A 25,785-nucleotide genomic window follows, 5' to 3' on the forward strand; every position below is an offset into this window, starting at 1 on the left:
AAAATACAGCTAATAATATGTCGTGTGCTTTGTGTATTAATCATCCACAGATTGTTTTACAACAGTATATATCTATAACCAGTTTCAGGGATAACCCTGTTATAGTGAACTGCATTCAGAAGCACAGGTTTGATCACCTAAGATGGTATCAATGTCATGGTGCTCATAGCATTAGAATGGTATATCCTCAGCAATCCTTTTTGTATGGGAGGGTGTGTATTTTTTGTTCATGTCACCATGACATTAATGTGTATCAAAATAACATTTGGATCCAGGGCAAGGAGTGAGCGTGTAGTAGTGGAGCAATTTAAAATTATCATTGGATCCATATTGGTGATATAGCATTATATTTACTAAATCCTTTGTATGTCTAGTATTCCATACTCTATCAGTGAAGAATATATATCATATACATCGTCCCCTCCATGAAGAATGCACTTCCCCCTCCATGGTCCCGTTTTCACATCACTTTTGGCTGCTTCAAGAAGACTGATCTTGTTTCTCCTTAGTTGCATGCTTCACACTGGAAATCATATTTGTCTTTTTTCAGGTCAAATATTTGTCTTAGCTTATCTAACATACAGCCTTAAGTTAGAAATATTAGAATTCCAACTTAAAATTGAAATGAGTCCAATATTAATAAATATCCTTGTGTTGTAATCTTGCGGGTAGGTCCTTATGTATGATTTGTCTTTGTCGGTTTGACAAGCCCATTCAATATGTAAATATGTATAGACATGAGATTAATAATAATATTCATCATAGAGTTAACTGACATTTCAAAGCATACTCTATAGCCTTGTATTGGAAGCACTTGAACATCAATTCATTTTTGTGAGAGTATTTTTTTTAAAACTGACTTGAAATGATAACATGATAATCCTTTGAAATGTTTCCGAATGTGTCTGTGTCATGCGGCATACTTAATATTATCCTCTAGATCATTATGAAAAGTGTCTGTTTTTGTGTAAAGGGAAATCTTTGATTTTAGCTGATGATGCTCTCTTAGTCACCAGTAATCTTCTTGAGCTACAATTGAATATAATTGCAATTTGTAAAGTAAGCTTGGGGGGGGGATCATCCATTATTCAAAGTCAAGGATTTAAAACAATTATTTTTCCTACTAATACCATAGTTGATTTTGATACATACAGAATGCAAATTAATAATCTTCAATACTACTGTGCTTCTGCATTCTGTTTTTGCTAAATTGTAGGGTCTTTTAGACCTTCTGTTTTTATTTGCCATTGTCTGTATAACTCATTCTTCAGCATCTTATAGTTTATATAACCATAAAGCATATACACTATAAGTAACTATATACAGTATATATGATAATAATAATATATGTGTGTGTGTATATATATATATATATATATATTTATTTATTTTTTAACCCACACACGTTTATTACAATATGATGCGAAAATAAGTTGATATGGGCAAAGGCGTAAAATAACCTTGTGCTAGCATATGATACAAGCCTTTGCAGTTGGTTTTGTGTTGGGGAAAATGGGACATATTCAGTTCTCCTTTATCAGAAGTAGATTTGTATTATGAGCAGGTTCTTGTGACTTGGACAGCAGGCTTGAAGCAATAATGCTTTTATCTAGACTTTTATTCTCATTTTAACAATGGATGCACACAAAGTACATTTCAGAAAGGGAAACCAGCAGGATGGTATTTTCTATAGTTAATGCCAGTGTGTGTTTAGATGCTGACAGATGAGTCGAGGAGCACTGAAAGAAACATATTCCAAAAGTTCCCAAACACATTTTTCTAAGTATTAGTTTATGGTATTCCAGGCACAGCAGGTTCTGGGGTTTTGCTGCATGTTTTAAAGATATCTTATAAGTTTTACTCTTTTGTTTGAGCTGAGTGGGTGATGGATGGGAAAGGAAAGCACAGAGAGTCTTAGAAAGCAATCTTTAATACCGCAAATATATATATATATATATATATATATATATATACATATATATATATAACATCTGTTCTTACGCCATCTTTAAGGAATGTCATGAATTTAAAATGAATCTGCCATCATAATAGGTTTTAGCATAACTATACACATCAATCAAAGCTGGCTATAGCTTATGCTTTGTGGCTTGTAATCAGTGTAATTCATCTGGAGATATTTCATTTACCTTTTACCTAAGGGAAGCTGGGATATTATGTCAGAAAATAATACACCTAGTATTAGCCAATCAATCTCCTTTTGTAAAGTTCTCTCACATCTCCTCACCCTACCAGGACAATGGCTGCCTGGACCAATTGAGAGCAAATAAAGTAATTTGCAAGGGAGAACAAACTTAAAGGGACAATGAAATGTCTGTGATAGCCCCACTGTACAGGAATGCACATTAAAGTACTCTGTGCATTATTTCAAAATGAAAAAGAAATCAAAGCCCTGAAGTGTCTGAACTGAACTGAACATGGAGCTTCAACACTGGCTGGAGGTCAGTATTTCACAGTTCCCACAACCCAAACATCCCTGTTGTAAACCTGTTAACTAATCAGTTCAAATGCATGCTTGTTATAACTTACTACGCCACCTCAAAATAACCATCTTCTTTTGAGGCGCTGGGGTACAGGTTGAACAGTGAAAAGCACAAGAATTGGAGGGAAAAAAATGGTTTTTTTACTCTCTTTTATGGTCGAATTTCAGCATATTGGAAATTAGTTTGATAGACATGGGAATACAGATGCTTAGCACTCAACCCAAATCTCAGAGTTTATGATTTGAAATCTCAATAATGTTTGTTGGGGTTTTTTTTGGCTTAACCTATGTATGTCAAGAAGCCAGCCTTTCACGCAAATTCATGCTACCTCAGACACCCCATTCACATTTGTCTGCATTTTGTGCATCTAGTAATGACTCAAAATTAAGCTATATATCTTAGCAATTCTGCTTAAATAGCGAAACATATTTAATCCATAGGTATCAACATCAGAAATTCCACCAAAATAGAAATCTTTTTTTCCCTAGTAGTAAGTATGACCCAAAGTGTCCTAAAAACACACCAGAATACATTTCAACTTTAGGAAATAAACACAATCTCATAGTAAATTTCTTTGGCTAATGGTCTATTCTTAGGTGGACTCATTCCTCTAAGTCAATAAAAATGTAATGTATTGCAGATATGTTCATCTTGGAAATAATACAGTAGTGCATGCCTTTCCTCTGCACATAATAACAGGCTTATAATTACTGATCTATTCATTTCCTCAAGACACAAGCAGTGCCAGTCTTTTATAAAGAGTATACATTACACACTACTTCCATTAGCACTTGGAATTTGTGCCGTATAATGCAATTTACAGTGCTATACAATGGGAGTCTTTATAACAGCGATCACATGGAAACAGAATTAACCACAAAAAAGACACTGTAGACTTGTTTTGTTCACTTATTTCATATGGGCACCATTCCCTAGATTTATGATGTACTATGAAAACACTGCAGCATGAAATATCTCTGGAAGGTCTTGTGTAATCCTATATTTTGTTGTATTACTGATGTTACCAAATGGAATGTACTCGCACAGCCATGATTGTGTTGTTGCCATATGCACCATATCCTTTGAAAATAAGATGTCTAATATTATCAAACAGCAACATAAGAAGTAGTCCCATTTACGGCAACCAGGATAGAATCGAGATATTGTTTTGATTAGGCAAGAACAATTGTTTAATTTTATTAATTAGGGGCTGCAAACCTCTTAATTTTACCCCTGTGAAGATCTCCATATGGGTGCTGTGAGGCTATTTGCACACAAAGACAGGGCTAGGCCAAAAACAAGTAGACAGGCCAAAAAGTTGGAAAAACCAAACACCATACCCTAACCCAGCGATCAATGGCTGTGGTACATATAGCCTGGGGGCAAATCCTGTGACTTGTGAATGTATGTTAGTGGGCAACAGAACACATCTTGTAGTAACTATTATTATTAATTATTAATATTATTAATTATTTATTAATTATTATTTAATTATATATTTTGATTATTTTAATATGATAATCAGAGATAGCTACCCCCAGAAATTACCCCCAAAAAGACACACATGACGTAATTGTATATTTATAACCAGATATGAATATATACATATACTGACTCACAATAACCATCATGTTCATGATGGTGCTATATAAAACAATAAATAATAATAATAATAATACACAAACTATACATACAGAATTCCCTTCATGCATTTACAGAGGTGCACCATGAAATCTGGTAAATTCAATTAATTGAACATAAAACAAAACAGCGTGTACTAGAAGGGTTTACAGATTTTTGTTAACTGGTATTTAGCTAGTTTCCATTGTAGATTTGGAGGGTGAGGGACATAAAATGTTCTAAATTAACTACTTGCAATTTGTTTAATATGGCATTTTATACGTAATTAATTTTAAAATGCCTCATGCTATTGAGTTGGCACTATGACTCTTAACGTATAGTAACTTGGGGGGGGAGCAATAAGCCCTGAGTGATGAGAATGGTTAAGTCTTTGACAACTCACAGGGTGCGTTTTGATGAGAGATATGTCAAGCACCAATGCTCACTTGTTGGCTTCAGCCCAGCCTTTTCTACGGTGGGTGGTGGGAAATTTTTAGGACCTTCATAATACATATAGTTCATCACTGCAACTCACCTAGCAATAATAACTGTTTGGAGAATAACCACCACATAATCACATACCCTCTTTCTTTACTAAAGTTACTAAATATAGATGTAAGTGAAAAAATGCAAAATTAGGACATTTGGAAATAAAGAGATGACCCTCTACTACAGAAAACTACAAGATTTCTATATTACATGCTGAGGCAGCAGGGGGTAAAACAATCACACAATCATCAGGTCTGATATATTTTAAAGTACAAATTAAATTACATTCACCACTGGGTTTCCCTGAAATGCGCACAGCTGCAATGGATATGGTGTTCACAATTAGCATTTTCCTATCCATTTAAAAAAAAAATCATGCTTTAAAAAAGTAAAAAAAGTTTTGTTGATTTTTGCCTGAACACACAAAACATGTTTTGGAAGCTATGGAAAAGTTTACCAGATGGCTCATTTAACCATATATGCTTATCAATAAAATCTCATAAATTGTGTGTTCCTGGTTAAAGGACATATTCTGCTTACCCTATGGTGGCAGCAAAATATGATTCAACTGTTGCTCAGTTATTTCTCAAACAGTTAAGTAAAGCCCACGATTATTTAAAAAAAGAGGGCATGATTAAACCATAGAGGGTATAGGATTGAAATGGTTAGTGTTCTACTCTGCAGAAATGTAAGTGGTTGTCTGGAATAAATAAATAAAATATAAATAAATAATTATATTTAGTTTGCTGTAATGGAGAGGTAGCTGCAAGGAATGAGGGGCCTCCTAGCCTCATCAATACAGTGGAGGTGCCTAAATATGCCAGATCAGTGCATGAATAATAATAATAATAATAAATAAGAAGTAAAAAGTAATTCAAAAGGCCAAGCTAGATTGGGACACACCTCTTAATTATTGAATTCAGGGTGTTTCATTTAGACCCATTGCCACAGGCATATAAAATCAAGCATCTAACCTTGCATGTACAAACATTGGTGGAAAACAATGAGTCATTCTGATGAGCTCCATGAATTCAAGAATGGTACTGTGGCGGAATGCCACCCATGCAAGTTAGTTTCTGAAATGTCATCCCTGCTAAATATTCCATTATTGGAAAGTGGAAGTGTTTAGGAACAGCAGCAACTCAGCCGAAAAGCGATAGGCCACCTAGTCACAGAGCAGAGTGCATGGTGTTTAAAATCAGCATGGTGTTTAAAACACTCTGCTGATTCCACAGCTGTAGAGTTCCAAATTTCCACTGGCATTAATATCAGCACAAAAACTGTGTGCCGGGAGCTTCATGGAGTGTGTTTCCATGGTCAAGCAGCTGCACGCAAGCCTCACATCACCAAGTTCAATGCCAAGCGTTGGATCGAGTAGTGTAAAGAATGCCACCACTGGACTCTGGAGCAGTGAAAGCACATTATGATGAGTTATGAATCACACTTCTCTGGCAGTCTGATGGGCGAGTCTCGGTTTGGCAGATGCCAGGAGAATGTTGCCTGCCTGGCTGCGTTGTGCCTACTGTAAAGTTTGGTGTAGGAGGGATAATGGTATGGGGCTGTCTTCAGGAGTTGGGCCTGGCCCTTTAAAACCAGTGAAGGGAAATCTTAATGCTTCAGCATACCAAGACATTGTGGACAATGCAATGCTTCCAGTTTTGTGGGAACAGTTTTGGGGAAGGCCCTTTTCTATTCCAGCATGACTGCCCCAGTAAACAAAGCAAGATCCATAAAGACATGGTTGGATGAGTTTGGTGGGGAAGAACGTGAATGGCCTGCACTGCCCTTACCTCAACTCCATCAAACACCTTTGGGATGAACTGGAACGTAAAATTAAAAGCATTCTCATCCCTGTCAGGTGTCCCAATACCTTTGTCTATTTAGTATAGGTTAGTTTGTTTCTGCTGTTACTATCTATGTAGCTATGTATTTATGGTCTGGCTTTAATCATGCCAGGCAACTCTCCAACAATCCCACCTCTACCCAATACTATATAGAAGCTTCTTAATACACGGAAAAGGGAAAAAAATATGAATTAATCAAGATACATGAATTGAGTCTATAAGTTTACACACTGCACCCCTGTTTATGAAAGGTCATTTGTGGCTCGCATAAAGTGATTAGAATGACTAACAGCCAATAAATGTGTAGTACAGCTCCATCTGATAAGGTATGCGGCTATTGTACTTGTAGTGTACTGGATTCATTAAAGCACACCACAAGCATTCTCGCTAATAGATGCAGCTTGTTATAATGCTCTGCCTTTTTGGTTTCTGGAAATAACCTTCTAAAATGAACCCTACTGTGTTTGTGCTATTCCTACCTAATTATGGCACCTAGAGAGAAAATCACCATGTAACTTATTCATCTACAGTACATTTACCTGCTGCTAGGATATAGAAATTGTTTGTTTTTAGTGGTATGCCCTAAGTAAATCTGTTTACTTACCAAAATTAAGAATGCAGCCCTAATAGTTTCTCATTTGAACATTAATGATTCATGGAACATGTCTAATTCCTGATAATCCTGATGATCTAACTGTAAGGAATTTGTATGTTGTTCCACTCACTCATCAGATAATCTATCATATTTGTTTTTACAGTATTTCAGGAAGTTATATCAATCAACATAAGATACAGTAAAAGCATCCTGTTGGATATATAAAAAATGACTATAACTAATTTTGCCGTCTCAGGCAACCTTAATGGGAGTTATGGAAATACACATATTGTGTTTTGTTGTAGCTGAAAAAATAAATTATTTACAGTATATATGATTTCTGCTGCTTTTTATGGCTTCTTTGTACCTCTTTTTATTCACAGAACTAATTTTTGCTATGACATTCCTGAAAATTATGTTCACAAATTTGTTTACACATGGCTGCATTCACAATTTAGCATATTTTATCCCAGATTTAATACCTTAAAAAATGAATTCCCATTAATAGATTCCTGTGAGTTTATACATCCTACTTACTGTAGGGCAGAATTTTACGAATAATACGTAAAATATATGTCATGTAAAGAATAGCCAATGTGATTACCCTCCATTGGCATGATGATGTCGCAAAATGGCATTGGTGGCAATTCATCATGGCAGCCATATTTGTCATATAACCTCACTTTGTGCTATCACTTTATTAGTGACCAGTGATCAATTAGGTGTGTATAATGGTGTGTACTGAAGTCTCCTGTTGTCCAGGAGAAGATACCCAGAGCCCCAAAACCCTTAAGTTTGCTGACCTAAGATGATTAGGCCTCGATTTAGGGAGGCAAACATTGAATGCCGAAAAGCTCCTCTGCCACAAAACCATAGAAAATTACTCCACTGGATCATCAGACTCCCAGTGAGCCACTACTCAATGGGCCAGTTACAAGGGAGACCTCTTTTCTCCTTGACCAGCACCTTTACACTATGGATGATATAGCATACTGTATCCAGGTGTTGAAATATGATGTCATGTCTTGGTGCTCAACATTAAGGCGAGTGGGCACCTTGGGGCATTGTTGTGAGTCAGGTTTAGTTTAGCACCAAAGATAAATACAGCGCTGCAAATGGCTGGTACATTTTATGGATCTTTGTGTCTATGAGAGAATGAAGGTGCATGTTGTGGTTATAATCAATGAACCATGAACATTGTTAAGCTCAGATTGATTTACAACCTATCAGATAAACTGTATATCCCTAGTAAGCCGTTTCATTTTCTTTAGAAAATTAGTTCATCTAACAAGTTGTTTCTCTTTTTCTCACTGCGGTTCCTTTGTGCAATGACAAAATTCCTTCTTTTCTCATTCATCTTATCATAAATGAAATCACATACCGTGGATGGTTACACTCTGGGCCCTAGAAAGGAATGGCTGAATGGTTTCCAACATTTTTGATTTAGGTTTTATTTAGTATACCAATGAAACGAAACATTTAAAATTACGTTTTTACAACTGCCTACTTAAAAATTAATTCTCTTCATTGATTGTATTATATGACTCTTTATTGGGAGGCCAGCAACATGTATTCTGTGGCCATTTGCTTTGCTCTATAATAATGAGGGAGATACTTTTAGTGTCTGGTTAGATATAGACTACTTGTGCATAGGGTTAATTAGCATTAGGTACAAAGCAATGGGATATTAACACTTAGGATTTTATGGTCCAGCAAGAGTTCCAGGGGAACACATGCCATAGAATTAGCTAGCAGTGGGAGCCCTTACTTGAGTTTAATTTAACATGCACCCCCTTATCGTAGAAATGACAAGGTGTTGCTTGATAGAGGGTAAGAATTTATGTATACATTGTGCTAGCTTTAAGCCAGCACATGCAGATGATATTACAGTTATTCAGTAGAGTACCAGCAGATTCCGTAGCTCTATTACACTAGTGGAGAGTGAAAATAGCATTAACACACGTTTAAGGCATACTGTTACAGAGGCAGAAGATGGCTCTGTGCTAGAAGACTTACCTGGTTACTTTGTGTGCAGTGAGCACACATGTGCATGCACATCAGGACTGGAAATGAAAAGTGGCCCTGGCACTTTAAGGCCAGCAGCTCCTGGCTGAATATGCGTGGTCGCATGCCACTCACAGGCAGCGTGCAGCTGCATGTATACCTTAAAGAACTGGATCTTCGGCAAGAGCAGCACCAAAGGTGAGTGGCTCCGCAATATCTGCAATGTGCATTTTCCCAGTTTGCCAGATGGCAAGTGTAGGCCTTATGCACACAATGCTCTAGTGAGAGTGACAGCATAGCAGCAGTACACTACAACGAGGCCAAAGATAACAATGAACTTTTTGGTATATACATGAGGTTTGTGAGTTTGTTTCTGCAGTACATATTTAAAATTGTATACTTACCTGAACGTTTGTTGATGACAGGTCCACCTTAAGTATTTTCATTCCCCTGTAGCTATTAGAGAGAACAGATATTACATAGGAAGCGGATAGATTTTAACCACCAGTTAAGTCTGGCCCAATGTTTCTAGTAGAGTAATTATTTTAGTTGATGTCTGCTTTGAAAGACATATTTAAAATATGGCAGTACTGAAATAGTGATCTGTAGATGCTACATGCTATTTAAATGCTACTAAGTCTATTTTATTATTGGAATACTGTTTAGAAATCTCATCTCACGTAGCCTGTTATGGAATACAGCTGCCATATCTGTTAATCACTGAAATTTAGTCTGTCTCGGACTGTGTAACCCATCATGCTTCATGCTGTATTATGGGAACTATAGTCCATAGCATTTGGAGTGTCAGAGGCTTCTAGTTCCTGTCTGATGGCTGCTCATTGCTACTTGATAGACCTGCAATTTTTTTTCTCCTTTCGTTTAGTCTTGCATGCAAATTACTAGTCTGCAGTGTCAAAATGCGTGACATTCCATTCTCTGATGTCTATGTAAATACCTACAATAAGGAAGGCAGTATTATTGAAGCACTTGCGTTTGTTTTTTTAAACCACATTCTATTTTCTATACAATTTTAAATCCTGTTTCCAGAGTGCAATAAGAAAATGGGAATACATTACGGTTCGAAGGAGAATGGATAAAAAAAAAAAAACATCACCGTTCCTCTGTGGAAGAGGAGAGAGAAAATACTCAGCATGATTTCCTTTTTACATGCAAGACTCCCCGTTGCAAGACAGGTTTTAAAAGTACTCCGTCAATTTGGTATTTGACAACTTGACATCTAAGAATTGTGAAAATTGCTTCCAGTCCTTGTATAAACCTAGCTAATCAAGTAAAGCCAGGGTAAAATCATTTTAATTCAAGTCAAGGCTTCCATCAGAATAATTGTTACAAGTCAGGTTTGCGTATATGTTAAGGTAACGGAGGCAAAGAATGGTGGTAAATGTCCACGGACAGTTATTGAATTCATGTAATGTGCCAAACCAAATTTGTTCTGTGACATTAAGAGGTTGCAGAATATACGAAAAGGCAGTGCAGACGTGGAGATAAAGGCATTAAAAAAATAACAACGGGTATTGTGTTTCCTTCACACCCTCAGAAAGGCAGGAGGCCAGTTGGTATGATCCAGCTGTTAAAGAAGCCCAAAGGACAACTATTGTTGCTTCCTAACATGACCAGGGCACCTGCCCCTTTTGCCCCTGCTTATAGGGAGTGAATCTGCTGAGGGGAGGCAAAAGCATAATGCTTCTAAATGTTTTTATAAACAGTAAAATCACAGAGAGAGCTCACAGTGGACCACTAAAGGTCCAACATATATGGCCGTCTCTCTTTGAGCAAAGTGGTGAGATGCCTGAAACATATAGTACTGATGGTTTCAGAACCCGTTACTCATTATATCTAAACCGGAGAATTTCATGCTGAAACCTTAAAGGCATAGTTTTGCAGTTTTATTATTTTATGATTGGAATTTTCAAAATACTGAGGATAACAAATGTGTTTTAGTATAGATAATGAAAGTTCACAATTTGAAAATTGTCAAAATTGAAACACTTTCCAGTCTTTTCAGAAATGAGTTATGCCATAAAATACTAGTGAATAACATCAAAAGGTGCAATAAAGAGGATGATGTGCATAATTCAATCAGTGACTATACCGTGGCATATTTTCTGTATTATTCAGACCTTAAATGCTTTAATACAGCTAATCAAGGCACAAGATTGACTTCAATGCTTAGTCACAGAAGTGACTTTGAACTAGGGAAGCTCTGTGTGAGTAGTACATCAAATATTCTGTCTTTCGGCAAGTCTTTGACTGCTCCACACTGCAAACATCTAGTATATTCAGTGTATGTAGTGACATAAACCCAAGCCAAAATATATTGTTATTTGGAAGAAAATCTAATGATACCTGAACTTGTTCTAAGTAAATTAATTACATATTAACTAAAAGAACACATATAAAAAATATACAATATAATAGGGCTGGTATGACCTTCCAGTCCAAGGGAATTCTTGTGTTTGAGTGACATCAGTTGCCAGAAATTGCCTGTATTGACTGATTTTTTGCAATGGTCAGTGCTTTTCTTTGAGTTACCGTGGGAAAAGGCAGAAAAGTTGTAATTTGCATTAACGCATTTTTAAAAAATATTTTGCTACCACATACAGCAAAGTGTGATCATAATTCTAATTACATATATTGTTGCGGAATCAAGAAATTTGTAGTATTGACTAGACTTGGGCACCAGGGGGCTCTTCGTGCTCGTCTTCGGGGGGAAAAAAATCTTTGTATTCCGCGAATATTCGCCTGTTCCCGTCTTCTCTTCAGGCGAATATTCCTGGACATTCTTCGTGTTCGTTTTTTCTTCGTTTTCCCGGTTAAGGGGTTAATACGGGGTTAACGCAGCTCTGGCGCCAGGAGTTTAAATGTACGTATGAGCAACTCTATTGGTCGTCAGCAGGGGGCTCGTCAGCCATTGGTTGATGGCAGACGAGCCCCCTGCTGGCGACCAATAGGGTCGCTCGTACAGACTGTTAAACTTCTGGTGCCGTAACTTACCCGGCACATCCCACTGGTCTCCCTCCCTGTTCAATTAGTTAAATGTCCGTACGAGCGACCAATAAAGTCGCTCGTATGGACATTTAACTAATTGAACAGGGAGGGAGATCAGTGGCATCTGCAGGGTAAGTTGCAGCATTGGGGTTTTAAAACCCCAATGCTGCAACTTACCCTGCAGATGCCACTGGAAATCCATAGGTTCGCTGTCAGGGGTTAACTTACAAAGACCGTGCGAGTGAGCCTATTGGTCCCCTGCAGGGTCTTCCTCTGGCATCAACCAATTGGTTAATGCCAGAGGAGGTCCCTGTAGGTGACCAATAGGGTCATTCGCACTGCCCTGTAACCCGTGACGGCGAACCTGCGGATTTCCACTTCCGGGAACTGCCGCGATGCTGCGAAGACAAGGTAAGTTATAAGGGGGGGGGGGAATGGTAGACGAAGACGATCACGAAGATCTTCGTGGTGTGTGTCTTCGTCTTCGCCTACGTTTTACCGCCGCCGTCTTCTCTTCGGCGTGTCTTCGGAACGAACACGAAAACGCACTCTTCGTGTTCGTTTTCATGTTCGCCCGAAGACGAATGCACAAGCCTAGTATTGAAACTGATGTGTATTTTTTTTTTGTCCAGGCTATCCTTATTTTGACATCTACCAATCTACCATGGTCTACCAACCATGTTTTAAAAAAAGTGTTTTTAATATTAAAAACTATGCTGAAGAATCATAATTTTTATAGGCAAACAAATCTCACTTCTCACTTGCGTTATCCTCATACAAAGATTAAATTATTCGGTTGGAGATGAATGAGTATGTTACCTGGTACAAATTAAAGCTACTGAGAAAATGAGTTTGGAATTGAAATGCTAGCACCAAAATAAAATTATATGGAGCATATTAATTATCATTAAAATGAAGCACCACGGACAGTAGAAGAGGATCTATAATTTAGTCCATTAATTAGCAAAGAATCAACAACTAATTTAGTGGATTATATTAATGAAGTTAAATCTGGAGTGATTCTGGTGTATGGTTCTATATTCCCAAGAAACCTGTGGAACCATGCTGACTGCATTAAACCTAATAGTTGTCTACCTGATCACATTTTGCCATACCTTCCAGTGCTGAAGGTCCAGAAGGTCTTCCTTACCCTGTGTGGCAGAGGCATGATCATTCATGTCATGGGGGGGCAGAGCTAGCTCACAATAGTTGTGAATGGGGATAAGAATAGGCAGAATCTGGGCGAGGAGAGGGCTAGGAGACTTTTCCACTTTCCTTTTTTAAACCTTATGTGGTCTTTGGCATTGACTTATCTTTAAGATAGATTTCTGTCTATGATACGGATGTTTAAATTCACTCACTGCATGAAAAAGAAATATATAAATATATTAATTATTATTATTAAACATGCAGTAAAGAATTAAAGAAAACCAATGCATTTACCGCACATATTATGAAGACAGCCATGTTTTTTTTTGGTTTTTAAAACATGATAATCTACTTATTAGTAACCTTATAATGTAACCTTGAAAAAGTCTTGCTTGGTTTCCTGTGGAAATCCCACTCCTAGAAAACAGTGCTTCCTTGTGATACGGTGTCTGCAGATAAGAAAGAAAGGAACGTCTTTGAAGTGGTAGAATTTCTATAGAATCCTGATTTCTCTAAGAGCGGGTAAATACCAATATGTAAACTAATCTTGATGAGTGTTTGCGTGACTTGGCTTGCCAGGGTTTGTCATCTACAAGAAATGTAAGAAATAGTAGCAGCCCACACATATAACTGTAGAGAAAACTATGCTATTTTTATAGCGCCAGACATGCACTAGCTGAAATAACGTTAAATAAAGAAGCTCCGTTGGCATGTTTTGACACTCTCGACTGAAACTCTAGACTCATCTTACTAATGCACAGGATCTGACTATTAGACGAAGCATGCAAATTGACATTTGGGGAAAAACAGTTTTTGCATGCCTAACCTCCTGCTAATTCCATTATAGTTACTGCTCATTCTGACACGGGTCATCCAAGCCAAGCTCACAGACCATGTTAAAACATTTTTCCTGGATATGAGTTGCTGCAGCTGGGGAATACTTTAATATTAATGCATTTTCATTTTTAAGATACATTTAATCACTGGTTTTGGCTGTTCTGTTAATAGCCTGCCTGGAATTCTAGGCGGTATGTGTGTGTATGTGTATATATATATATATATATATATATATATATATATATATATATATATATATATATGTTACTGTATATCTAGTGGTATCAACTGGAGGGGTTGTGAATGCAAGAAAGGCAAAGTGCTCTGCATTTTGGATGAAAGGATCAAAGGAACAGGTGGAGATTGGGATCTGATATGGTAACAAGACATTCTAGTCGATGCAGCTAGTGCGCCAGCCTGAGTGAAACACCATGAGGAAGCTAAATCAATCAAGGGGTCTAATTTCACATGAAATCTGCAAGTTACATCTAACTTCATCAAATGGCACGTCTCCTGCAACTTACAGCAATGTCTTGAAAATGACTGGGCATCTACAGTCCTTTTCTCATCAGGGGGGGATTCAGAAGTTGTACTTTTCATGTTATAAAACTGGTGTACCAGTAGAGATACATTCAAGAGATTGGAGTGATTAAGGGCATTGTCTCCTAAAAGCCACCATTTCATGGTCAAGATGATCAGGATTTCATTGTGTACAGTACTGACATCAACAAGAAATAACTGATTAACAGCCCATTATAGATTATTTCTTTAAATACAACAAAACTAGGATTAACTCTAAAAAAAAAACATTGTTAAGGATGGATGAACATTCTACAATGCCCTTTGTAGGATTTAAAACAACAATAATAGTTATTTTTTTGTCTTTATTTTAAAAGAATCGTTCATTTTTAACAACATGTAACAACTGTAAGAAAAAGTTTCTAACATCCCTTACACTGATTAGTTTCGTATCTACTATATAAAACAGTAAAGATGTAGCATCCATGTACAACCGCATGCATGTACGTTTGACATTGCCTATGCTTCTAGGATGTTAGATTTGCATACTTATATAGGACATTTTGTAAAAATCAGTTTAACTCTACTCAATTGTCAGCTATTCTTCGAGTCAGTATAGAGTACAAATCCATCTTTCTGCCAGAGGAACCAACCTCACTAACTTGGAGCACCATAACATAAGGAATGACATCTAATGACATCTAAGTATCGTACGGTCCTTAGTATAGAAATTTCATCAACTGTAAAAGAAAATAAAAGGCTTATCTCATGCGCATTGTATTATATGACACATCTCCCACCATGTCGCTACTTAAACTACAGGCATGCTTAGTAATTTACTGTGTATTTAGGGATGATTATTATAGAAAGTGTGTTCATATAAATTAATTAGATGTTTTATAATGGGATGACTGTTTATGGAAATGAAAGTCTATAAAGCATAAGCTATGAAAATGATAATTATTTTAATTCTGAAAGAAAACGCACGCAGAGCAATAGAGGCGCACTTAAAATATGCTTTAGTAATGCAGTAAAATTTGTTAATAAAATTAATTTATCTACTTTACCCTTTCCCGATCTCTGCATGTCTTCAGTTAATGCATAATCCTTCATAGCAGTCTGAATTATTTGATAAGCTTGCTTTTCTCGTAATTGTGAGTTTATGAGTAAAGTGATCTTACAATGTATTGCTGTATACTTTAATTGATGAGAGTATTAACAGTTATTTAAATGCGACGATAAAAAGATAACACTTTTTAATAATAATTTTGTAATCTGCGTTTAAAAAGAACCTGTAATGTAGCCAGTGGTACAGCTGGGTCAGATGTGGAACACACATATCACCCACTATTTGACTCCCAGAAGAAGTGGTAAAGGTTAACACAGTAAAGGATTTTAACCAAGCATAGGATATGCATATGGCTATCCTGAATCTAAGACGAGAATCTAAGAACTGAATAAAGTTTATGTCTTTAAAGCAGGAAAATAGGCAGACTAGATGGGCCAACTGGTTGTTACCTGCCATCAAATTCTATGTATCTATGAATAGTAAACATTAAAACAGATCCATGTCTACTTGATGCATTAGTTCCAGGGATTTCACTAAAAAAATGGGCTTTATATAGTAGCAAAAGTTAAAGTAGACACCTTTCGTATAGCATGCTCCTTTACACATTACATGATGATGATGATAAAGATGATTATTTAGATATACTATTTATTGTACTCAAATTGACACAGAGACAGCCCACTTCTGATACCCCTGTGTCATTAATTCACTCCTCCAAAGGATCCCGTATCATCCATTGGACCTACTGAGGAAGGTAGCGCAGATTGCTGCTTAATTATTGTTGCTGTTATTATTTATTCATGCATGCCATCATATCCCATTGGGCTGGACAATGAAAATACTTGCAGCCATAAGGAGAAAAGATTTAAGGACACAAATGCCCTCTGTAGCATGTACTGCAGGACACAGCTCCTGAATCCCTAGACTATGTATTCTGATATCATACACAAAATATAATTGTCTTCTAGCCTATAAGAAAAATGGATATGGACCTTTTAGTCAAAGAAAAAGTTAGCAACATTTATTACTCCAACATAGAAAAATGATGAAATGTTACATGAGCTTTGAGTCCTCGGAGGTCTCTTAAGATTCCCATACAAAGAAGAGAACTATGAAGATTCCTTATGTTTGCCCCTGAAAAGTGTATCAACTTCCACTAAAGACTATCTATCTATCTATCTATCTATCTATCTATCTATCTATCTATCTATCTATCTAATTAGATGACTTAATTTATTACTAATATTTTTTTTACATTTACTAATCTTATTTACGGTGAGGTATACACAAGGCTACCTAAAATGAATCGTCATTGATTATTAGCAGCATGTCTTTATATCCGCTGAGCAGCGACACCATAGCCCCAAGCAAACCAAGATACCCCTTCTTTTGTTATAATACAGAGTTATACTAAAGGTCTAACATGTTGTTGTCTAAATAATACTCTGTTTTCAAGGATCAAGCTGATAATCTCTTCACTGACATGAAGCTAGTATACACATATAATAAAAGGATAGCATGGTCTACCATTATATTTGGCTTATAGTCTTTGTATTAAAAAATGATGAGGATGACAAAATGACAAATATATAAAGTATTGTAAGCATTTGTATTTAGATTTTTTGACACATTTGCTACTGCCATATACTGTACATTTTTATGTTAGTGTGTGTGTGTAACCGATAAGGTGGTAACGTAACCTAAAACAGTTTTCTGTTTATTAAACATTTCTGTGTTTAATAAATCCTTACAATGCAGTCTATATAGTGGGGTTGATTCACTAAAAGTAGTAATATTAACTCAACTAGCGAGACTCAAGTTACAAAAGGGGGCACCAGTGATACCTGCAAACAATGGCTAGATATAGAGGACTCTTTTTCCAAGGTTCCCAGACAGTCCCTTCCTTGGCAATCTGCCTCGTTAGCAGCTCTGGGGTTGGCCAATCACCCCACTATTACCCCTACTTTGCTGATGTGGAGGAAACATAAATTGGACATGAATTGGTATTCGGCCAATTCCCCACTCACTCCGATCTCCCACAATCCCCTTTTTCTCCCTGGTGTAACGGGTCTGGGCCCCTTTCAGGATCCTACGACACCTTACGTTTCTCTGCATGATATTGTGGATGATGGGGGTATTAGGTCGCTGCCTTCCCTGTTGGGGGACAGGGGGAGCTCTGGTAATATTGCTTTCTTGTATCAACAGATGCGTCATTTTGTTATTCCTCTGCTCCAACACACAGATCCTGGCCTCCAATACACGTTCTTTGAAAAGCTGTGTACCACTCATAAAGGGGTTACTAGACCGTTCTCCACCTTTCATGATTTGATTCGTAAGGCCATGTACAGCTCGCCTCCCTTCTATATGAGAGCTTGGGAGCGAGACCTTGGCTGTGTACTTTCCCCTCAGCAGTGGCGTAGGGCAGCGTCTCTGATGTCCTCCTCGTCCCCTGACTCCTATCTCCGCCTCCTGAATTTTAAGCTGCTGTGTAGGTGGCATCTGACGCCCGATATACTTCATAAAATGATCCCTGCACAATCAGCTAACTGTTGGCGATGTGGTTTCTCACCCGCTACCCCTGCCCATATATGGTGGACATGTCCTAAAATCAAGACCTTCTGGTCTAGCGTGACACAGATGGTTAGGGTACTCACCTCTATTGACATATCTTGCACTCCTGAAACTGTCCTTTTTCATCTCGCGCCATTGTCTTTTCGAAAATACAAATTTTCCCTTATACCGCACCTCCTTAATATGGCGAAAATACTCATTCCCAGGCACTGGAGGCAACCTGAACCGCCTACTTTGCAGGAATGGATAGTAGAAGTTGAACGTATCCGGTGCTTGGAGGAACTTACCTTTAGCTTGGGTAAGAAGTATCACCTGTACCTCGCCACTTGGTCCCCTTGGCTGCGTTACACTTCGTCCACGAGTGATTCCACCAGATAGCTGACCTGTCGCCTCCCTGTGCTGGAAGTCCCTCCCCCTCACTGAGACATGTACACTTGTACACCATTCGCTCAAGTTAGCGCTTACAGTGATTCCCATTCGTGATGATTTATATATCTCTTTTTTCTCACCGCTTTTTTTTTTTTTTTTTTTTTTTTTTTTTTAATGCTCTTGTTACACATCCGTGTGGGATCTCTTCATTTACTGATTCCATGCAGTGTTTTCCGTATCTGAGTTCTCGTAGGACTACTCGTCCCATCCTAGTTCATTATGGCTTGGGTATTGTGTCACGCTTCCCTGTTGTCTCTCTCCTCCTTCCTCTTCTCTTTTCTTGTACTTCTCTTCACTCTGGTAGTTCTCTCTCTCACCGGGTTTATTGTCTCTTCCTTATGCTCAGTACGATTTTACGGTTCTGGTGATCGAATGTAACGTGCACTGCCTTTACCACCTGCGAGTGGTTTATTGGAATGTATTGTTCTTCCCCCTTACCCTCTTTTCTTTTCTGTACCCCTATTTGAAAACCCTTGAATAAAAATATATTTAAAAAAAAAAAAGGGGGCACCAGTGCCTGCAGCTTAAAAAAACAACACACAAAGGGGAACTTAATGATTACACTCAACTGAGTGGCACTGGACTCCCATTGAGAGCCTGTACTTGCAGATGCCATGCAAGAGCAGCGATTCTGCACATGGGAGGTAAAGCACCTATCCTTATCGCCACCAAATGGCTTTGGGTGTCTGGACTGTCTGCCTCCCCAAAAGGCATTATATCCTTTCCTGTTCCTGACACATCTGTGGCTCATCCTATAGCCAAGGGCATTTATAAACCAGGGTTGTTCCCAGCTGGAGTGTTTTCTTGGCTTCTGATTCCGTTCCCGGTCTTTGCACGTGGTGATTATGTTCTGGTTTTTAACTCCTGGCATTGGACTTCACTTATGTTCTTTGTCCTTTGATTCGGCATCTCGATTGGATCCATTACTATCTGGTCATTGACGATGAACTACACTTCTTTGCCTTATGCCTTATCCCAGTGTTCCGCATTTTGGCAGGATCATGTATGACCTTAGCTAGTCTCACCTGCTGCCTGCTGACTCCCAGACTGCTGTTGTGTGCCTCCTCTTGTCACAGTACTGTATCTGTCGGTGGCATCCAGGAAGAAGACTCCGCCTGCAGCCATCTGTAACCAGACACTCCAGTATCCGCTTGCCTGATGCAAGTACCTGTCCCTGCACAGAGACTCTCGCCTAACCTAATAGTTGCAGTTTCCTAGTTGATCCCTGGAGAAACCTGATGTTAGTCTGGAGACATTATACATACCTGTGTAATATGATAATATATATCTTTATGCATATCTGTCTGGCTAGCAGCTTTCAGCAGACATGTTATTCAAGTGTTGCTTTACTGCTACTGTGATTAGTTGAGTGTTGATTTATTTTTAAAGTTATTTACATAATATTTGCTCAACTCATCTCCTCAATATACTCTCCTGTGTTGAGTCTCTTTTTTTAAGGCAGGTTGTACACTGAATTCAACTCCATTCAAATGTTTCAAGTTACTATACTTTCCATTATAACTCACCTCCAATTGGGGCTCAGCGGAGTCATTACAAGTCAGTGTGGCAACTCAACCAACTCAACCAACTCCCAATCTGACACAACCACCTGACCTTTAGTGAGTGGACCCAACCATATATTTGCATAATAGCTACGTAAAGATATTTAATACTCCTTTAAATACTTCTTGAATTTGAAACTGTATGTGTTCGACTGAACCCCAAATTTCTATTCTGTAATCATTTGTTTTTACATCGAAATCGCTACAGTGAAAAATATGTCAAATTCTACCTAAAAGCTGGGTATTCAACATATAAGCTTACATTTTTCCCCTGTTTAGAATTTACTTTTTGAAGGATGAAAGCCAGCACAATCAGAAGAACGCTGTCATTTGATTAGTATTTAGCTGTTTGTTGAGCAGACAAAGCATCTAGGCTAGGTTATGTATCCAAAATGAATGAGCAGTAAATTCACCAATCACAATGCCAGCTTAGAAAAGAACAGATCAGACAATTTTCTAAGACGATTTTCTCCACAGCATACCTCTATCAACATATTTAGATATCCGTGGCAGGTTAATGTAGGCCATTTTCACTTGGCAACCAAATCAATCCCTTGCAACTGCAGCTACGCTTTCAGAACCACTTTGCCATTTTGCAGTTTCTGAAAATGATAAGCCAAAATGAAGATCAAGTTAGAGAAACCTTTGGTGACAGTGTCATTTGAGATAGAGTTTTGCTTTGGCAGTCATCTCATTTTATTTCTTATCAACTTTCCCTGCAAAGCCAATTATTTTCTGTGCTAGTACCAAATGATGTCTTGCATAAAAAGTTAAAGGTGTTCTAAGGTGCATTTTACAGGCTCAGATGTAACATTTAAAATGTTAGACTATCACTTAATATTATGATGCACAAAAATAGCACTTTTTCATTCAACTCTTTTATTCACGTATTAATACAAAATATGGAAGTACTTGGTGAGTTCTGTTGTTGACCATAATGATTAAACTCCCATTTTTGATTTATAGATGGGGAGACCCCTTCATAATGCTAATGTTTTAACCAGGGCTGGACTGAGTATAATGAGGCAGCTCTGACACTTTAAGACCAGTGGCCACCTAATGACATCAGCATGACCGATGGCTGTATATGACAGGCTATATCTTATGTTTATCCGCCCACATAGCTTGCAGTCAGGGATAACTCGTGACCTCACACTATAACACTCAATCTTGCTGGAGGGACAGATTGGTATGTATAGAGTGATGTCGGGCAGTGGGCCACTGAGCATTTGCCCGGTGTGCCAGATGGCCAGTCTGGGGCTGATTTTAACTTCTTTTTGAGCAGGGCTTAGTGTTCAAAGCACTATTTATCTCTTTACTAAATATATTGTTGTATGACTGAGAATAATGGAAGCCTTGACCGCTAACATCACATACTGTATGTGAAGTGATTGGGAAGGCCATAATAACAAATAACTACACTTTTTGAAAAAATTAATTAATTCATTATTATTAAATATTGTATGAATATGAATGCTAATGGATGCTAACGGAAGGGTATTAAGATGATGGGGAAATAAAGGATGGGTATTGAGATGATGAAGATGGAGTGGGATGATTGTGGTGCAATACAGGGTGATAATGTTAGGTAATTAAAACGATTGTGGGTAGGAATATGACGATGGAGGTATTAGTATGGTGGTAGGGGGGAAATTATTGTGGTTGGGTATTGAAATGAACTAGGACATTGATGATGATGGTCGGGTGCAGGTCTACACTAACACATACATACAGACACTCTAACACCATATACATACATATACACATACCCACTAACACTTTATACAAAAATGCATACACATACAATTACAGACACATGCACATTAATAGCCACTCTAACACCATACATTTATACATACACATAGCCACTCTACACAATGCACACATACAAACAAACATGTATACAAGTACACATGCACACTCTAACACTATACACTTATAGAAAATCCATGCAATGCACACAAGTCCCCCTCTATCAGCCTCCCTCTTACATTTTAGCTCTATGTTTTTAGTAGTGCTAGATGTTTATTTGCAATATTTATTACCTACTGAGTCATTTCTCTGTTTTAAATAACTTTGTTTTCAGTAATGAGAAGAATTGAATTGTCATAGCTGCTGATGTTTTTTTGCTGAACGCGCTAAAGAGCTCAGTTAATGCTTTGTCTAAGTGGGACAGCCACTTTAGCTGGTCCCTTCTAAAAACAGACTGGCTCTTGACATCTCCCTTTCATAACCAATATTGGGGAAGATGCGCTAAATGACACTCAGAGAGTGAAGGCAGATCATAAAAAAATGCTCCAATATGAGTCCAATATTAGTTTACTTTTTTGTACAATGAGCATACCTGGGAACACTCTAGGTTTGATTTAAAGTCCCTTGCTCGTCTTGTTTTGACAGGGGAGTGGCATATGGAGCAGTCTACTTCCGGCTACTTTCGGCCAATTTAAGGCTGTGTGGAGCTAGTCCTGACTCTGCAAGCCTACCTTGGGTTCCCATTTATAATTATGAGGAGACAATGCATAGTCATGCATAGCAATGACCACTAGACTCTTGTGACTGGCCAAAAACACTTCTTTCCTTTAGTTTTTGGTCCATTAGTTTTCGGACAAGTTTTCTGCCCTGTAGGTTCAGATAAAATTCAGAGGGCTTTTTCCATTAAAAAAAACATTTGTTGTCAGTCACCTTCACTCCATCTCACACACTCATTCACTCTATCTCACACTCTCATTTATACTCTCTCACACTCATTCACACTTATTCACGCTCTCTCACAATGTCTACATTCTCTGCTGGCTGCTACTTTGCCCCTGTCACCTTTTTCACAGCTCACCCTGTACCCTGATTGGAAGAACGGGGAGAGGCTGTCCCTGTGTTGACATTCAAACAAAAAACTTTTCATTTGGATCCTTCCTCGTTTTCGGACATTTGGACTAATTAACGAAATTGGCAAATTCTGTTAAAATTGAAATGCAAATCTGCATGCACAAGTCTATGACAATGACCACATATTCTGCACTTTATAAGGATGGCATGCCTAAAATGTTACTTCAAACATCTGCAGATTTCATGCAGTTTCTCCTATACCTCGTGCTGCCACCAACAGTAAATGTGGTGCCAGTGACCAACATGCGCCAAGTTATTTCATACTTGAAAAGATAACTTAGAATGTGCTTTCCAACCCACTTCAAACGACTGTAAATAGGTGACTTCTACTGTGGTCAGCTGTATCTAGGCATCATTTTATTTTTTATTATTTTGTCAGTAATATATTTTAGCCATGTCTTGCTAAATCAAGTTGACTATAGTTGGCAGAAATGTGTAAGTTTATGGATTGTTATATTTATTGTAACATCTATTATTACTGAATATAATAAATTGTCTTGATAGCACAAGGTCCAATTTTCTGCCACCCATGAATTTAACAGCATTCACTTACTTCCTGCACATGCATTTATATTCTTAGGCATTCAACTGAGTGTTCCCCTATTGACATTATCAGAACAAATCTCTATAAGGGGCTTTCACAAATGCTTGTAATAGTAGTTTTTTTTACATAAAGTGCACTTTCAGTTATGTATGATTAAGTATGGCATTCTTATTATTTTGTTATGTTTTAATGCCTTTAATAGGTTATTTTACTGTTTAGGTAACCTAGCCTTCTTTGTCTTATTTTGAAATTCAGATCACATACACATTATAAAATGGCATTATTTATTTAATTATGGCTGGACTGGTGATGACTAGGTGATCCTGGCACTTCAAGGCTGGTGGCTGCCAAATGACATACATGCAGTGGGTGGCTGTATATGCACAACCACATGTAATGTTTTTGTACTTACACAGAATGCAGTTGTGTATATCTAGATAGCAAATGCATTGCTGCTGGAGCGGCATTATTGGTGAGCATTGGGCCCTACCGGCCACCAACCTACGGGTCTTCTTCTTGGTGAGCCAGTCCAGGCCTAATAATATTTTATGAATGATTGCCCATATATTGATACACTGTATGCATGTGTATGGGTCAGAAGTGGAAAGAACTAGTTTGGAGTATGGGGCTAGCAATAGCTGCAGCTTGGCTAGTCATAAATGGCCAGAGAGGAAACAACTGGAACATGATGAGTTGAGATAATGGACAGAGATTAATGGCTTGCCCAGTAATCATTTATTTATAATTTCCTATGAATGTTATTATTGTGTTGTTAAATGTATATTCCAATGACATTCTTATCTGTTTTTGCTCAACAGATTGCAGGGCTGGAAAACAGTTCACCCATAAAGGAGAACAAGGTAAAGACATATTGGTTTCTGTTCAAATATTTTGATTTAATGGTAACATTAACATTGTTTGTCTTCCATGCTAACACTCTAAAAGTTATTGCTTCATGTTTTAATGACAATTGAATAGTTCCTTAGAAATTGCTGTAAAATTGCTGAGAGTATATGAAGGATAAACTATTGTTGTATTAGTTATTGTTTTATATAGCAGCATCATATTTTGCAGTGCTATATAATAGGTAAACAGGACATAACCAGTGGTATATAACATAACAATTTCACTTATAGAAACAAAAGGTAAGGAGAATCCTGCTCGAAAGAGCTTACAATCTAAGTTTCTTTTTAAAACATTGTGCACTACACCACCAATTAAGATAATTATAAAACAAAATAGCTATAGAGGAAGAATTGTGTATCTTAGAGGGTACGGTATTCATTTTTACATTTGTGTGAACCTGATATCTCCTAGAAAAGTAGGAAATAGCTGAACACGCAGGTCTGATCTGGCAAATGCCTGGTGGACTGGTGCCCAGTGGCTTCTCACAAGTATTTTTATTGCTACTTGTGCAACAGATGTCTTCTATTAGTGTGCAGCCGCTGGCCAGATATACACACGCGCTGAAAAAGTATCATGCCGGCATCAAGCAGGTGGCTGCATGTACGCCTTTTTTATCGGGCCCGGTCATGCCCAATTTTAATGTTTTTTTATAAACTCACTGTTAAAAGTATCCTAACTGAGGAAAATTTTGAGATTTGGCTACATATTTTACAATAATGCTTTTCAATATATTGAGAAGATGAAAAGACACAGTTTATTTTATGAGCGCTGCTTATAGACCAGAAATAATTTGCGCTTGAATGAGTATGAAGTCAAAACTTTCAAAAGTAACTATTAAATTAAATCTCAAGGGAGGTCATCAGTTATCCATGGAAGCTACTTCATATTTGGGGTATAAACCTTGCAGTTTAGCTCGGACAATACGTTACAAACATCATTTTAGAAACCTGTACCCACTCAGCTCTAAGTTTGAGAGAGACCGATGAGTTTAGACCAGACACAATTTGTGTGTGATACATTAATGTCATCCCGAATAACATCTGTAAAATTGACACATAACTAAATATATATATATTTATATATGGTTTGAAAGTGTTAACAATAAAGAAAAGGTCAGTGTAAGGCAGATATAGTTTAAGCACAATTTCAGGATTTTTGATTAATATATACAAAATAAAAAAAAATTGCAGAATCTGGTTTAAGTGGGGCATGCCTCATTCCTTGAAAATGAAATCATTATACATTGTGTTCATATCC

This window comes from Sceloporus occidentalis, unplaced genomic scaffold, assembly GCF_023333645.1.
Source record: "Sceloporus occidentalis isolate IW3139 unplaced genomic scaffold, rSceOcc1.0.p SCAF_80, whole genome shotgun sequence".
Taxonomy (NCBI): domain Eukaryota; kingdom Metazoa; phylum Chordata; class Lepidosauria; order Squamata; family Phrynosomatidae; genus Sceloporus; species Sceloporus occidentalis.